Source organism: Balaenoptera musculus, chromosome 19, assembly GCF_009873245.2.
Source record: "Balaenoptera musculus isolate JJ_BM4_2016_0621 chromosome 19, mBalMus1.pri.v3, whole genome shotgun sequence".
In the NCBI taxonomy this organism is placed as follows: domain Eukaryota; kingdom Metazoa; phylum Chordata; class Mammalia; order Artiodactyla; family Balaenopteridae; genus Balaenoptera; species Balaenoptera musculus.
Window position 1 is genome coordinate 47,713,755 of NC_045803.1, and position 18,360 is coordinate 47,732,114.

At 36.6% G+C, this 18,360-nt stretch overlaps 2 protein-coding genes across 3 annotated transcripts in view; both read right to left on the reverse strand.

Moving 5' to 3' along the window:
* Nucleotides 1-18,360, reverse strand: part of GLG1 (golgi glycoprotein 1) — a 157,090-nt gene that overhangs the window by 134,699 nt on the left and 4,031 nt on the right. The window lies entirely within an intron of this gene.
* Nucleotides 16,521-18,360, reverse strand: part of RFWD3 (ring finger and WD repeat domain 3) — a 62,660-nt gene continuing 60,820 nt past the window's right edge. Inside the window, exon 14 of the transcript XR_005017487.1 lies at nucleotides 16,521-16,561. The gene's annotated coding sequence lies outside the window, so the exon portion shown is untranslated. The remainder of the gene's footprint in view (nucleotides 16,562-18,360) is intronic.

The following is an 18,360-nucleotide window of genomic DNA, read 5'->3' on the forward strand; positions in this document are numbered from 1 at the left end:
AATCAGTAATAATCAGGGAAATGTAAATCAAAACCACAATGAGATATCACTTCACATCCATTAGAATATTATTTAAAAAATAAAAAAATAGGGAATTCCCTGGCAGTCCAGTTGGTAGGACTCAGTGCTTTCACTGCCACGGCCCAGGTTCAATCCCTGGTTGGAGAACTAAGATCCCGCGAGCCACGCGGCATGGCCAAAAATAAATAAATTAATTAATTTAATTAAATTTTTTAAAACTTAAAAATAACAAGTGTTGGAGAGGATGTGAAGAAATTGGAACTTTGTGCACTGCTGGTGGGAATGTAAAATGGTGCAACCACTGCAGAAAACAGTATGGTCATACATTCAAAAAATTAAAAACAATTATGATATGATCTAGCAATTCTACTGATACTTCTAAGTATACGTATATCCAAAAGAACTGAAAGCAGGGTCTCAGATATTTGTATACCCATGTTCATAGCAGCATTATTCACAATAGCCAAAAGGTGGAGGCAACCCAAGTTGCTTGATGGCTGAATGGATAAATAAGATGTAGTCTACACATACAATAGAATACTATTCAGCTTTAAAAAGGAAGGACGTTCTGACACATGCTACAACATGGATGAAACTTGAAGACACTAAGTGAAATAAGCCAGACACAAAAGGACAAATATTGTACAATTCCACTATTATATGAGGTACTAGAGTAGTGTCAAATTCAGAGACAGAAAACAGAATGGTGATTGCCAGGGGCTAGGGAGAGGGAGGATGGGTAGTTATTGTTTAATGGGTATGGTTTCAGTTGGGATGATGAAAAGTTCTGGAGATGGATGGTGGTGATGGTTTCACAACGGTGTGAATATACTTAATTCATTTTGAACTGTAGACCTAAAAAATGTTTAATAATGGTAAATTCTATGTTACATATATTTTACCACAATAAAAAAAAACGGATGACACAGTTTTGGGTTCTTTTTGAACTTGTATGTTGCTGGTACGATATAAAACAAGCAGTTGGGTAGATGCCAAGTTTGAAAACAAACTATACATGGGATTTCCCTGGTGGTCCAGTGGGTAAGACTCTGTGCTTCCAATGCAGGGGGCCCGGGTTTGATCCCTGGTCGGGGAACTAGCTCCCACATGCATGCCACAACTAAGAGTCTGCATGCCGCAACTAAAAGATCCCACAACTAAGACCCGGCGCAGCCAAAATAAATAAATATTTTTTTAAAAAAAGAAAAGAAAACAAACTATACAAAAACCAGACACTCCTTGTTTGCATTAGTGGCAGAGAAACTTAAAATAATTTAAGTTTCTAATTACTCATAGCCAATAAAAAGTTACTTTCTTTTTTCATTCAGGATTTATTGAGCATATAAGAGGCACTCGGCTAGGAAGGGGGAATACAACAGTTGTGTTGCTGTGAGCACGCACATACACCCAGAGCCTAAGAGGCCAGGTGCTACTAGTCAGACACAAAATCAGGTGACACACTGTTAAAGTTTAGGCATTATACGACGTATTGAAAAACTTCTAGCTGGATAGAGAAGGTTCACTCTTGCAGTCCTGACGTTTTGCATTCCTAAAGCTGTAATTCTTCTTTACGGAAGCTACTATGGTGCTTCTCCCAACTGTTCTGCATCTATTCCAGAATGGCATTAAAACCATTTTTTTGGTCTACTTTCCTATAGGCAACCAGGCTTACTAAATATTATTTGTGGGGCACAAAGCCCCAAGTGTTTGGCTCCACCCCAGAACTACCTTTCAATACTAAACAACATGGTGACAATTTAGTAAATGACTACACAATTATTTTGAACAATAGGGATAAACATCTCTATTTACTTTCACTGAAATTTAACTTAAGAATGAAAAAAAAAAAAGAATGAAACAGTTCTGAGGAAGGAAAAAAAGAAGAAAAGCAGAATAATCTTTACTCTGTGGGTTGTAAGTTAAACCTAAGACAGCAACTCTCTTGGGAACTGGTAAGGTCTGTGAAATTCAAAAGGGCTATAGTCTTTAAGTTCTCCCAAAAAATTACAAATCATGTTTTCTGACACCAAACTGATTTGAATCTCCTCCTCCTTTCTTTCTTTATGAGCATTTATATTTACCTTCTTACTCACCAGCATCTCCTATCTTTTACCTTCTACTTGTTCCTTTCTCTCTGCCTTTAAACTAAAATGAATTTCCTTAATCTTGAAAAATCTTTAACTGAGACGGTCTCCCTTCCAGATATTCTCACCTCTTGTCACTATCACACTTCTGAAATAGACTAATATAGTTTCAAATAGTCCAAATCTGGGTTCTACAGAATCTGTTCTATCTCTGTTTTACAAAAACCCACACCCTTTTCTCAGTCATTAACCTTAACTGTGTTACTTACCCTAGTGATTACTACTACCTCCTTTCAAATGTCCCTTTCCTTGGTTCCCACAACTAAAATTTTCCTCCTTGGCCTCCACAATTAAATACTCTTCTAAATCTTCTTTTAACTCTCAACCATTCCTTCTGTTCCCTGTAATTCGCTCAACAAGCTTCTTTCCAACCTTCAATTGTGAGCATTCCCCAGGGCTCAGTCCTTGGAATCATACTCTTCTATTTATACATTCTTTAAGAGGGCTCAACCATTTTCATACCTACAACTACAGCCTTTTAAGCTGAACGACTAAAATTTAGATTCAGTTCAAGATCTAGTTCCAGTTCCAAATTTACACCCTCTTACTGGAAATTGCTTGACATGCCTGGCTGTCACTTCAAATTCAACACAAGCTAAGAATTATATATTTTTGGAGGGAGCCTAACAGTTAAACTTTAACCTCTCTTCACTTGGTTAAATTCTACTGTTCCTTCAGCTCAGCCAACGTCTTCTCAGGAAAATATTTCCTGACTCTCTGATTAGCCAAATGTCCACATAGATCTCTTTCAAAGCATTTATTGTAGCTGTAATTTTCCATTTATTTTGCGATTCTTTAATGGCTGTCTCCTCCACTAGACGGTAAGCCCCACGAGAACAAGGATCATGCCTTTTAGGAGTAGGAGATGAGTGGTATGATAATCCCCATATTCCCAATACCTACCATTAAGTTTCAGACATGTAGTAAATAACAGTTACCCAAAATCTGGCAAATGAATGAACAAAAGCACTCAGTTTTTCCTAAGTAATGAGTCTCCCTTCAATCCCATTGCCATCTCCATTGCTACAAGTCCACTGTGGCCCACAGTTTAATTACAAAAGCACCTTATTCAGTGAGTTCCTTCAGATCTTCCTTACTTCAATCCACACTGCCACAAAAATAATTTCCCATGCCATTCTCCTACCCAGTAATATTCAGTGACTTCCTATTTCCCTCAAAAACAAATCTAAGCTAATGCAGACATTTCACTAAAGAGCTCAGTTTGCCAAGGACAACTAATGTCAGCTGCTCAGGGCAGTTCTCCCATTGGCCATGGCACTGAAAAACAATGACTCATTCTTCTCTTTGACTCTCCTTTATTTTAAGTTCCTTGCAGACCTCCACCAGCATTATTACCTTGAAAATGTTACTATTAATTGCATCACAAAGGCCTAACATTAAGTAACCAAGTTTTGTTGGCAAAACATTTACAAACTATCTCTTAGGGTGTTCCTCACAAGGTATGATTAATATTATTATTTATAACACTGTTATCAAGTAGAGTTTCAGACAGCTTCATTTTATAAATTTGTCCTTAAATTCCAATGCTCACAGATTCAAAATTCTAAATAAAATTATGGCAAATTAATTTAGCTATCTAAAATAACAGATGAACTCTGGTTCAACATTAGGAAAAAATCTGTTAAAAAAATATAGCCCATTAAGAAACTTCAAGTTTCTTTTTCAAGGGATAGTTTGTGTACAAAATAAAATTTACAAAATATATACCTAAAAATAAGAAAAATTTCAACTATAATGTGTTATCATGCTATGATACTAAAATCTTTATGAAATATAATCGTATGTAATACAATCAAGTGGCTTAGTTTCTCTTCTTATTTAAGTCCAATCATTTAAACTGGGTTTTCTAAAGGTAAGTATAAGACAGATTATTCACATCATTTATAGTTAAGAGCCACAAAGAACAAAATATTAACAAGCTTTCAAAAGATTCTTTATTTTCAAAACACATATAACACTTCTAAGTGATTTAATCCCATGTCTGCAGAGTTTTATGCATGCTTCAATACAAAGAACTTCCTGAACTGAAAAACTGCATTATTAAAGTTAGAGTACCTCTGAATTAGAAAAAGCACAGACAGAACAAGATGGTGGACGACAGAGACAAGGAAGGCACAGAGAGAACAGAACAATTATCAGGTCATTAGGATGCTGCCCTAGTGAAGGAGAGCTACATGATCTGATTGCAGAGGTAGAGGAAGAAGAACCCACTGGATACAGTGAATTTGAAAAATTTCTTCCTGATGACTGAAGTACTACTGGAAAGAAGATACAGACCAATTCCGGAAGATCTCCTTCTTCAAGCTTTTGCAGTATTAGATCCAGCTAAACATGGGTTTCTTTCTAAGGGAGAACTGATTAACTGTATGACTGAAGAAGGTCAGCCTTTTTCTCAGGAGGAAATGGAAGAAATGTTGTCTGCTGCAATTGATCCAGAATCAAATTCAATTCATTACAAGGACTATCTAACAATGATGGTGACAGATGAAAATTAAACACTCTAAAGACTTCATTTCTTTCTTTCTTTTTTTTTTTTTTTTTAATATTTATCTATTTATTTTTGGCTGCACCGGGTCTTAGCTGCAGCATGCGGGATCTAGTTTCCCAACCAGGGATCGAACTCAGGACCCCTGCACTGGGAGCACAGAGTCTTACCCACTGGACCACCAGGGAAGTCCCTCTAAAGACTTCATTTCTAATTGAAAGGATAATGTTAAGAATTGCTTGTCCTTATACATATTCCTGTAAGCACAGCTTTAGTCACATCCAAGTTTTGGTATGTAATATTTTTATTATCATTCAGTTCAAATTATTTTCTAACTCCAATTGTGATTTGTTTTTTGGGGGGTTACTTAGAAGTAGTGTATTTCATAACTTCTAGTTACTTTTTTGTTACTGATTTGTAGCTTAACTACAAGTCAATAAACACACTTTGTATAATTTTAATACTTTGAAATTTGTTAAAATTTGCCTTATGGCACAATATGGTCAGTTTTAAAAATGTTCCAAGTGTGCTTGAAAATAATTTGTAATTTAAAGTTTTGGAGTATAGTGACTATATAACTGCTTGTTGAATCAAATTTGCTGCTCACGTTATTTAAGTTTTTCATATCCTTGCTAATTTTTTTTTGTGGGTGTCTCCTGGTTCTGAAAGCGGTATCCTCTATCAGTGAATGACAGCAGTATGTTAAATCTCCTAATATGATAGTGAATTTCTCTATTTTTTCCTTGTAGCTCTGTTGCTCTATGTAAGTTGAAGTTAAGTGCATACAAATTTAAAAAAACTTCCTGGTAAATTGGACTTGTTGATATGAAGTGCCCTTGTTTATTTCTAGTAACGCTTTTGCTTTCAAGTCTACTGCATCTGTTATTATATAATTTCCTTTTGGTTTATATTTGCACAGTATATCTTTTCCAATTCTTTTACTTTCAACCTTTTTGTACTATTATGTTTTATTTTTTTAATACATTTTCAAAAATTAAAAAAAAAAGAAAAACAATCTTTTAACCTTATATTTATATAGGAATATATTAACAGAAGTGTTCCAAAATTGTATGAAATTCCTGAAATTCAAAGATGCCCTGATATAATGTTATCAGTCCTAATTTAACAATTTATGTCACAGAAATAAACAGATCTGTGTGTTAATCCCATTATAATGATCTCTCATTAGGTCTTTAATAATAAACATTTTCAGGAGGGAGGGACAAATTGGGAGATTGGGATTCACATATACACATTACTATACAGAAAACAGATAACTAATAAGAACCTGCTGTATAGCACAGGGAACTCTACTCAATACTCTGTAATGGCCTATATAGGAAAAGAATCTAAAAAAAAAAAAAAAAAGGTGGATATATGTATATATGTAACTGATTCACTTTGCTGTACACCTGAAATGAACCCATTCTGTAAATCAAGTATACTCCAATAAAAATTAAAAAAAAAAAAAGAATTGCTTGTCCTTAATTTCACACTTTATAATTCCTACATATGCTAATTAATGCCTTGTGACAACAATTTCAAGATACTTTGTTTTTTAAAGGTGATCATAACAATTTAAAACAAATCTATTTAGTATGTCTAGCCTTATGGAGTGACAAATTGCTAATTATTTTTAAACTATTCTTAAAATATTTAAAAAAAAAAAAAAAGAAAAGAAAAAGCATGGGGCTTCCTTGGCGGCGCAGTGGTTAAGAGTCTGCCTGCCAACACAGGGAACATGGGTTCGAGCCCTGGTCCGGGAGGATCCTGCATGCCGCGGAGCAACTGGGCCCGTGCGCCACAACTACTGAGCCTGCGCTCCGGGGCCTGCAAGCCACAACTACTGAAGCCCGTGCACCCTAGAGCCCATGCTCCACAACAAGAGAAGCCACCACAATGAGAAGCCCGCACACTGCAACAAAGAGTGGCCCCCACTCGCCACAACTAGAGAAAGCCCGCGTGCAGCGACAGACCCAACACAGCCAAAAAAAAAAAAAAAAACTTAAATGCCCTCCTGGCAAAAAGCAGTCATTACAAATACCAACAACATTTTAACATATAGCCAATCATATTAAATTGACTCTTAGAAAGCTCCAGCTGACGGCCATCTTCTGAATCCAGGAAATATAGGCACTGTACAGCAAGAATAAACCTATGTCCAGACTTTAGCATGCCAATGGAAGTGATTTATCATCACAAAAGACTGATCTCTAAATCATCCAATGGAGAACAAAAATAATGGAATTTTAAAAAAAGTACACTAAACATACACATCAAAAGGCTGACAACATGGGCTTCCCTGGTGGCGCAGCGGTTGAGAATCTGCCTGCCAATGCAGGGGACATGGGTTCGAGCCCTGGTCTGGGAAGATCCCACATGCCGCAGAGCAACTAGGCCTGTGAGCCACAATTACTGAGCCTGCGCGTCTGGAGCCTGTGCTCCGCAACAAGAGAGGCCACGACGGTGAGAGGCCCGCGCACCGCGATGAAGAGTGGCCCCCGCTTGCCGCAACTAGAGAAAGCCCTTGCACAGAAACGAAGACCCAACACAGCCAAAAATAAATATAAATAAATAAAAATTAAAAAAAAAAAAAAAAAAAAAAAAAAAAAAAAGCTTTTAAAAAAAAAAAAAAAAAAAAAAAAGGCTGACAACATCCTATACAGGTTATTATTATAACTAAACTATTAAACAACTATTTTGGATGACGGAGGATACTAGCTCAGAGGAACAAATACTCTGCGTTTTTGCTACACTCTACTTGCTACGTTCTAATTGATCTAAAAAATGAATCTATTATTATCTCAATATAATCTATAAATCACCATTGCATGGCATCGTTAAACTCAGCAAAAGTTCCAACATATATCAGTTTGAAATGCCATGCCATGTTGCGGGGTCAGCCATTCAGGATACAGCTCAATTTCCCAAGCTTGGTATATCCTGAATCATCTGGAATTCCTTTTAGGTTACATAAACTTATAATAATGGAAAGGCCAGATCTAGAAAAAGATGACCGTGAAAATAACATCTTCAGAAACTGAGGAAAAAAGCAAAGTCTAAGGATTTTGGCTCATCATAGCAGAATGAGCAGACCTGCTTCAGAAAAAGACACTGGTTTTCCCAACCACCTTGAGGAGGAAAAAAAAAAGACTAACACAAAATAAATGCAGTTGTTTTTAACTAAGATACAATTTCTCTTTTCTTTCTTTTTTTTAAAGTTCTGGCAGTAGGAGAGTGTTTTGTTTTTATTAAGCACAAGAAAAGCTATGAACTAAAACTGACTTGGAATACAATTTTTTCATATAGCTTACAGTAAATGTTTAAAACATATTTATGTGATAAAGCAAGTAGAGCAAAATGTTAATGGTAAAATTTTAGTGGTCGGGTATATGGGTGATCAATGCGTGATTTTTTAAAACTGTTCTGTATTTTTGAAATTTTCCATAATAAGGACTTAAAAAAGAAAAAGAAAAAGCAGCAGGCAGGGTTTCTAATCTCTTGCCTGCCTGAAAGCGGAAGACTCTAAAGCCCTAGGAAATAGAACCACAAGTTGGGAGGAACCAGGGTCTCCCGATCCCCAGATGGCTGACAGTCTTCCACAACTTCTCCTGTGCTAAGCCACTGGTAGTTTTGGGTTTGGTATGGCAGTTAGTTTTGCCCTAAATAATACATTAAGGAAATCTTTTATCTTCTAAGTTGGTAAAAGGCTCGGCTCAACCCAGTTACAAACAAGCTGACCTTGGCACAAAATGAAATTATACCTGTGGAACTCTCATACTAAGATAGTTCAGTCAACATGAGCAACGGGGAAAAAAAGGTCTTTATCTTAATTTAAAAAAAAAAGGTTAAACGGGTAACACATACATACAGCTCAAATATTTTTTTAAAAAATCAAAAATATAGGGAATTCCCTGGTGGTCAGTGGTTAGGACTCGGCACTTCCACTGCCGTAGGCCTGGGTTCAATCCCTGGTTGGGGAACTACGATCCCACAAGCCGCATGGTGCAGCCAAAAAGAAAAAAAATCAAAAATATAGAGTGGGAAGTTTCCCACCCATTTTTTTTTTTAAAAGACACCAATTGTACTTGAACATTTGTTACTTTTTTTTTTAAATTAATTTATTTATTTATTTTTGGCTGTGTTGGGTCTTCGTTTCTGTGCGAGGGCTTCCTCTAGTTGCGGCGAGCGGGGGCCACTCTTCATTGCGGTGCGCGGGCCTCTCACTATCGCGGCCTCTCTTGCTGCGGAGCACAGGCTCCAGACGTGCAGGCTCAGTAATCGTGGCTCACGGGCCCAGTTGCTCCGCGGCATGTGGGATCTTTCCAGACCAGGGCTCGAACCCGTGTCCCCTGCATTGGCAGGCAGATTCTCAACCACTGCGCCACAAGGGAAGCCCCATTTTTATCCTCCATAAGCCCTAATTTCTTCTGTACCCTTCTGGAGCATTCTAATGCAAATACAAGCAAATATTAATAAATGTTATTATTCTTATTTTTCCCCTTTGATTGTAAAAAAGGTAGTATACTATACAAAGCGGTAACTTTACTTTCTTAATTTAGTCACAGATCTTGGAGCTCTTTCCATACCTGACATAAAGAGTTTCTTTTCCACAGTAATACAATAGTTCATTGTATTGATGCACAAATTTATTTAATCACTTCTTTATTGAAGGGTGTTAGGTTGCTTCCAATTGTTTGCTATTACCAAAAAAAAAAAAAAAACTTCAATTAAATACCTCCTACACACTGATCATACTGTTATGTATAAATTTTCATAAGTAGGATTGTTAGCTCAAAAGATAGATATATACATTTGCAATTTTAATAAGTAATTCTCAATCTCCTTTTCTAACAAATTCTTCTATTCATTTCCATTTGATAGGTCAGAAGTTAAACTTCAAGGGATGGTGATTTCTACTGCTCACAAAGGATTAATTACCAGAGAAATTGCCCCCATAGTAATTAACAACTAGACAAAATATGTGAAATAATAATTTTCAGTCACTGGACAACAGGCAGCATAAGCCCATGATCCCTGAGAGAAGTGAAACAATGTGAGCCTGACGATCACCCCATCTTACTGCTAGGAGGTGGTTTCTAGGCTGCAGCACAGAGAGGAGGAACCCAAACAGCCTCTAGTGTACTTGCTGAGTAGAGGAGAGAAATCAAAGTTCAGGGGATCCAAGGCGGCCAGAATTTGCAAGACAGAGAGAGTAATGGAAAGGAGAGCTGTACAAAGATCCCAGGAGATCTTCAGAGGGATCGCCCTGAGTCAAGTCCTATCCTATGTGTGTGCAGTGGGAAACAAAACACTGAAAAGCAAATACGCCAAATAATTCTTGAAGCTCACAAGGCAGGGAGTAGTTCATTCCCACCAACCAGAAAGGAGAGACCTCACGTCCCAGAAGAGTCACATCTCAGCAGTAGAATTAAATTAGACATAGACTAAAGGCTGCTCTGGACTTGCCCTAACAAAGTTTAAAAGCAAGCCTCAAAAGGATCAAACTGATCTCCATATAACCTGTGTGCCAGACAAAATCTAACACTCTTTAAGGGAATTCAACCAAATTCAGCAAAGATGTAAAATGCACAATGACCAACACCCAATAAAAAAAATCACCACACATGCAAAGAAGTAGGAATGTGACCACCAGAAGAAAAATTAATCAGTGGAAAAAGACCAAGAAATGACAGATGATGGAATTAGCAGATGAGGACCTTTTTAAAACAGCTATTACAAATGCATTCAAGGTTGTAAAGGAAAATATGAACATAACGAAGAGAGAAATGGAATATATATGTAAGATCCAAATCAAACTTGTACAGATGAAAAATAGAGTTTCTAAAATAAAAGATATACTGGACAGATGGCACTAACAGCACACTGGAAACCACAGAAGAAAAGATCTATGAACCTAAAAATACAGCAATAGTAATAATCCAAAATGAAACAGAGGGGAAAAAAAAAACCCAACCCCACTGCTGGTGGGGAGAGGAGGGTGAAGAAAAGAGCCTCATGATTGTGAGACAATAGCAAGCAATTTAACCTGTGTAAGATTAGCGCCCAGGAGAGAACAGAAAAATTATTTTAAGAAATAGGGGCACACAGTATGTGTTCAAATATTTGTTGGCAGATTTAAATAAAAATGAGCTATAAAGAAACATTTAAAAATATGAAAATATATCATTTATGTAAATGTGAAAATTATCAGAGAAGCAATGTGGTAACACGGAAAAACAGAGGCTTTAAATTTAAAAAGGCTTGAGTTGGCGTCTAAGCTCTGTTTCTTAATACTTACAAGACTTGGCCAAATCACAATCCATCTGATTCTTGTGGTTTTTCTGTCTGTAAAATACAGCTGATATCTGTCCTATCTACCACATACCACTATCAAGAACTGCAAATGAGATTAAAAGGGTTCCATAAACTAAATGTTAGCTAGCAACTTAACTCAGAGTAACTAAATATTTAGGGAGAAGGTTGTTAGGTCAATACTCAATTTTTAAAAAGCAAGTATATTTGGTGAGTTCTTCTCCGACATTTATACCTGGTTCCACATTTTCCCTATTGTAAGAGAGGTAAGAAAAGTTTTTCAGCATACATTATTTTTTAAGAAACAAAACTCTCATGTCACCTTTTTTTACGCCAAATAATCATCTTGCTTATTAATTAACCCCTACAATGAGTGCTCAGTAAATATTTCACAATGAATGAGTAAAAGTATGAAACAATCTACACTGGTTCTCTTATTTTGGTCCTAGGGGCAGATAAACCAAATGAGAAGCTGGGAAAAAAATTTCAGGAAGACTCCCACAGTGAAAGCCCTACACTAAAATGACTAAATTTCTCCTGTCTCTAGAGTTTAAGATGATACAAAAGGAAACAATGATATTGCTACAGAAGCATATACTGCTTACTCAAAATCTGAGCAAGATGAACAACAGATTGAACCATATGAAACTGCTTTTTATAAATCAAATATGATCAAATATTAGTAATTCTTATGGTTCAGTCTGCTAGTAAAAACAAGCCAGAAAACAATGCTTAAAGGAGAACTGGTAGGGGGTAGGGGCAGTGGGCTGTGCAAAGGGAAAGGTAAAGAGCAACAGTCTGGGGCAGAAACTTCTCAAATCACTGAATATAAAATCTTTGCCAACAAAACATTTACATAAAAACTCAACAGCTGTAACTGGCACTCTCTGGAAGCCAATACCATTAAACGACTTGGGGGAAAGGTAGCGAACAGTAGGATGTCATGTAGGGAGCTAGTGGGAAGCAGAGCTGGAGAATGGAGAAGCAGCCTGAGACCATGGGCTAAAGAATGTGAATTTGTTTCCAAAAGAGGAAGGGAACCATACCAATCTCTTCTGACTGCCGCTTTCACTGCTCTAATTTCTCCTGTTTCAGATGATACTTTCAAGTTGAAAATCAATATACAATCGTATAAATTCTTGAAACTTCTTATAATGATTTAAAAAAAGAAAACCAACAACTCTACACACTAAAAGCTTTTATCTATACACATGTCAGTCAGGTTCTAATCTAGCAAATCAGAGTCTGAATAAAAGACTGTAGATTTTTTTTTTTTTTTTTTTTGCCACACCAGGTGGCATGTGGGATCTTAGTTCCACGACCAGGGATTGAACCCGTGCCCCCTGCATTGGGAATGCGGAGTCTTAACCACTGGACCCCAGGGAAGTCCCGAGATTGTGGAATTTTATCTAGTTCAAAACTATTCAAAACTAACTCTACTACCTAATTACCTCAGAAAGAAGGCTTACATACTGAGAATATTTTGTGCTGTCCTTAATGTATGATTAATTTATGTATTTATACTTTAATATAGACTGTTTCATAGGCCAGAAAATGTTCCCACCTTAGCAACACAGAAGTCCTTACATATTACTTTCCCTCTGAAAAGTTGCCAACTTCAGGAAAATTTAAGTGATTTTTATATTTATCTGGTTTTACAAAGGGCAAAAAGATAGCAATCAATGCCTTCTGTTTCTCAGCTGATAAAACAGCTGCTTAGTCATTCCATTCTACAGAGGGAGGATGTTTTAAGCAACAGTCTTCAGAAATAGAAGAACTAACTTTTTTCCTCTTATATCAAAAGAACAGAGATTTCCTTTGTTTGATAGGCAGTATATTCCAAATTTAGGCATCATTTAGGCCAAGAGAATGAAAGAACATTTGGTAGAACTGAATTCCTTTACCCAGAGAATTCACTCCTTTGCACTCCACAACCTCAAAGTGTACACATTTTAAATACCTGGTAAAGACTCTATGAAAAGTTTTTGACCTTACTACTCTTCAAGTAAGTTCAACTACAGTTTTCTTGAAGAAGCCTTGGAAGGATTATAATAAAAGGTGTGGCACATTACAATTTACTTCAGATTTCTCTTAAGACAGTGAACATAAAGCCATATCTTGAAGGACGCCATCTGCAACAACAAAGGGCAGAAAGACCACTGATGGGCAAGTGCAATTTGATGGATGCTCTATATATTTAAATTTTTTTCATCCTCTTCATAACCCCATGGGAGTGGTTTCATACCTCAATTTTACACGTAAGAAAAGTGAAGGCTGACGAGATAAATCTGTCCAAGGTCACAGTAAGTGGTAAGTGAGCTAGGATTTGAATCCAGGACTGCAGTTCCAGAGCCCACTCTTTTACCACTCACCACACTGCTCCTCCTATGATGAGCTCCACATGACTATAGGACCTTATCTCTGCTGATTATTTCATGTGCAACAAGTATGCACAGTAGATGGCATTAATTAACAAACGGCAGACTCTGTGCATGATTAAAACTCTCCATTCCATTCCATTCCCTTCTCCCTCCTTAAAGTTTTTGTTCACTTTATGTTGTTTATCACATTACGGAGCTGATTTGGCCAGCATAGGAACTTTGGGAATTCTGTTAAGTGACTTGCAGTCTGTCTTTCTACGTTAACTTAAATTACAAATGAAACCTTCCTAGACATCAGAGCATTTTCTTTAAACATGATTTTTTTCTTTCATTTTTTTTTTTGTAACTCTGCATTTGAATTGATTTATAACATACGCACATTTTCCTGGTTAATGTCTCTCACATATCATTTCACTTCACTGTTTATCTTCCTTATGATTTTAAGTATACATCACATTTGTTTTTTTTTTTTTTAAAGGAACACAAAAATGTTTTAAGAGTTTGTTCTATTTTACAAGGATACACATCTAGGAATTCAACCAAGTACCCATTTTCACTATGACTCCCCCTGTATAGAGTTATAATGTTATTCAAGGCTTCAACAGGAGAATTTATAGGTACTGTAAACACCATGCAGTCGATCTAACATAATATTCTAATTTCAGTAAAATTATTAAAACTGAATGAAAATAAATGCCTGGTTCTCTTAATTCATTGTTTTTAGATTCCAGTCCACACTTCTTGTTCCTCCACACTCTATTTTAATGCAGATACAAGGGTTAGTACTGGCACAGTTCTGAGGGCCATCACTTGACATTCTTTCTTAAGTTTTAAATATATCTAACTCAATCAAATAAAGATGAGTCACTTACTGACTTCCAGTTTTATGAGTATAGCTCCTCTTAATCTGAAGGAGCTATTGTACCCCTTTACAACTCATAAAGTCGGCATGAGGAAAATGACATCCATCTATTAACCAGGCACTTTAAGGTGGCTAAATTAAGAATTTCATGATATGAACATCAATTTAAGACTGAAAAGCAGTGAAGAGTTTTTTTCTGATTCTCCCAACCATTTCCTCCACCATATGCGCATAGCATTTAATTTATCCTTCTCTTATGGTACTTACTACTTTATAACTTGTATTATAGTTTTAATAAAGATACTTTTTTCTTCTTCCAGATCAGTGCTGTCCAACAGAAATATAATGGAAGCCACATATATTATTTTATGTCTTCTAGTAGTCACATTAAAAAATAAAAAGTAAAACTAGCTTTAATAATGTTTTTAACCCAATATATCCAAAATATTATCATTTAAACATGTAATCAATATAAAAACTGAGACGGGAATTCCCTGGCAGTCCAGTGGTTGGGACTCTGTGCTTTCACTGTCGAGGTCCCGGTTTCGACTGCTGGTGGGGGAACTAGGATCCTGCAAGCTGTGCAGCGCACCCCTACCCCCCCCAAAAAATTGAGATAGTTTACCTTCCTGTGTGTTCTAAGTCTTCAAAATCAAGTGTGCATTTTACACTTACAGCACATCTCAACTCAGACTACTCATATTTCAACTGCTCAGTAGCAACATATATAGCTGGTGACTACCACACTGGACTACCACAGGCATAGGGGGAGGGGGAATGAGCCATTTTACAGTTGGACAGACTTGCTTTCAAACATCAATCCCACTACTTACTGGCCCTGAGGGAGTTCCCTCATTTAAAAAATAGTAATAATTAAAATAATACTAATGATATATCTCTCATAGGATTAAATGAGATATAACACCTAGAGAACATCTGGTCCCTTAGGGCAGGGCACACAAAAAGCCCTTGATAAATGCTAGCTATTATCATACATTTGTAACCTTTAACACTAAGCACAGTGTCTTGTACACAGTATGTATTCAATAAATGTTTGCTGAAGGAAGAAAAATTAATTTGCATGACATCCTACAAGTCATTTTAACTGCTTCTTTTTAAAGTACTACATACATTTGTCATATAAGCAGGAGAAGTTTTTTGGAAGGATTGTTGCTGATGAAATTTGTTTTGAACACATTAGGAGAAATGTATCATCTCATCTCTTAGACTGATCAAGTATTTTATTTTCTTCCAAAGAGCAATGAAATTATTCAGCAACTATATACTGTAAAGCAGTCTTATCAAGAGGCTTCTTAAAAAGTTCCTTCCATAAGTGACTGTGCTATTTTACAGGTAACTCATTTATCTGCGGGAATATTTTTATCTCAGGGATAAAAACACATCCCATTTCTGGGCTTTACTTGGAGAATACGCCAGTGGTGCATGCAAGACCCTTTATAATCTGGACTCTGAAAAAATTCTTAAACTCTCTACTTCAGTACAGTCAGTACAGCCCCCTTAATTTCTCAAAGCATCTTCCCTTTTTACTTGTGCTTATGATTGCCTTGCAATGTTTTGTATTCCTACAGATGACAGAATCACAAAGTACCAGAGCTGGAAGGATCTTAAGCGATAATCCAGTCTTGGAATTTTCCAAAGCATGTACCATAGGTGGTAAGCAAGATGATTTCTGGTGGTATGTGTTAGTACTGCCTACTTTAATGGTAACATATTTTGTTTAACATAAAAAAGAAAAATATAACTAGCACATCAAACTCAAGAACTCATGTATATCTTCACTTACAACAGGGTTAAACTGTTCCTACTTAAGGGTAAAAAAAAGTGGTAAGATTTTTAAGCCAAGAGTAGCAGAGCAGAGTTCCATCCAAGTCTAAATCCTAATTTTGTGCTCTTTTCATTGCCCTAAAGAATTTACTGTCTGTGTGACACCAAGTGATGAACACTCTCTTATATAACTCTTTCTTTCTTTTTTTTTAAATGAGTAAGCCTTCTTTTTGGCTCCTTCTTTTGTTTTTTTTAATTAATTTATTTATTTATTTATTTATTTTTGGCTGTGTTGGGTCTTCGTTTCTGTGCAAGGGCTTTCTCTAGTTGCGGCAAGCGGGGGCCACTCTTCATCGTGGTGCGCGGGCCTCTCACTATCGTGGCCTCTCTTGTTGCGGAGCACAGGCTCCAGATGCGCAAGCTCAGTAGTTGTGGCTCACGGGCCTAGATGCTCCACGGCATGTGGGATCTTCCCAGACCAGGGCTCGAACCCGTGTCCCCTGCATTAGCAGGCAGATTCTCAACCACTGCGCCACCAGGGAAGCCCCTATAACTGTTTCTTGATCACAATCCCATTTATCAAACCAACTGTAAGCAATGGTGGTGTCTTAAAGTACTAGTGTTCTTCCACAATGATAAGTGCATAATAGGAGATCAATAATGCCTTGATTATGCGGTTAGACTGCTTCCAACCACTGAGAGTCAGCATAGGAGGAAATTCCATATTGGCTCAAACAAAACAATCTAATATATCCTAAAGCCAAACGATGTTTGGATTAACAGCTGTTTGCATTATTCACTTCACTATTCCACCCGTGAATGAATAAGGAACCAGGAGATGGCACACATATAAATCCTAGAAACAATAAAATACATACATACAGAGAATATACACAGGAAACAACTCATAAAGGTTAAATAATAGGAATCTTAGAAATTGTAAATTGTACTATTTCCCAAACCTCTCATTTAACACATGAGGAAACTGAGACTTGAGTGGTAAACTGACTTGCTCACAGTCGTACAATTAGTTATTGGCAGTGCCAGCTCTAGCCCTACTTTACTCTTTGTGGTGTTCCATTGATTCAATACAAATAGTAGGGGAATATATCTAAATTCTTCCATTATACTAGTACAAATTCTGCTTAAGGTGAGATGGGATCTGAAATCTTTTCATGAAGCAGAAACTCTACTTGCAATGGACTCAGACTAGTAATTAAATTAGCTCTGTCTAATAATGCCAGTCTGTCCACCTGAGAAATCTACAATACTCCAACGCAAAAGTGCTGCTCCTACCCAGTTGTTCTTGGTAGTGAAGAAAAGAGGATTCTAATTCCAGGTGACTCTTCTCCTTTTGTGTGCACTTATGAACCCCTGGCGTTCCCAACAGCCACAGACTAATTTCCCTAGCTGCAACCATCCATGGCAGATTAGAAAGAATACAATCTTTGAAGTCAAAGAGAACTTGCTGAATACCACCCCTACAACTTAGGATATAACACTGGACAAATTACTTCATCTCTCTGAGCCTGTTTCTCAACTAAGATAATAACACTATTCACCTCACAGGATAAATGAGATAATATAGATACTATGGTATACTATCTTAGGATACGTACAGTTAAGAGAAAGGCTAAGAATAGAATAAGAAAATGTTCACCTATGAGTTTCAAAGTAAGTTTACAGTTTGCAATGTTGAAATATTAATTCCTGTTCAATATGTAAAATAGTCCATCTTAAATAAATATTTACAAAGCATTCACTCTGTGCATAGTTTAGAGATAGTGGTCACAAATTTATAACCTGAAACTGATATATCAAGACAAGGTACCAAGAAATTCAGAAGAAATACTCATAACGCTTTCAAATACTAAAAAATAACAATTAGGTTCTGGTTTTTGTTTTTTTTTTTTTAAGTCCTTATCAGAGACTCACACTGAAGTATTTATAACAGAAATGACAGTGTCTGGAACTTGCTTTAAAATATCCATTCTCCCAACCCCTGCGATTAAAAAAAAAAAAAAGTGAGGATAGCTGAAGCTGGGTGATGCGTATGTGGGGAGTCATCATACTGTTCTCTCTATTTGTGTTATGTTTGAAATTTTCCATATTAGAAAGTTTTTTGTTTCTTTTTTTTAAATCAAACAAAAAAAAAACAACCTAAGAAAAACTATGCACATCACTAATAAACTTCTAAAGAACCAACATCTCCATCTGCAACTTCTAAACACAAGGTACTATTGGTTGGGACTTCCCTGGTGGCACAGTGGTTAAGAATCTGCCTGCCAATGCAGGGGACACAGGTTTGAGCCCTGGTCCAGGAAGATCCCACATGCCGCGGAGCAA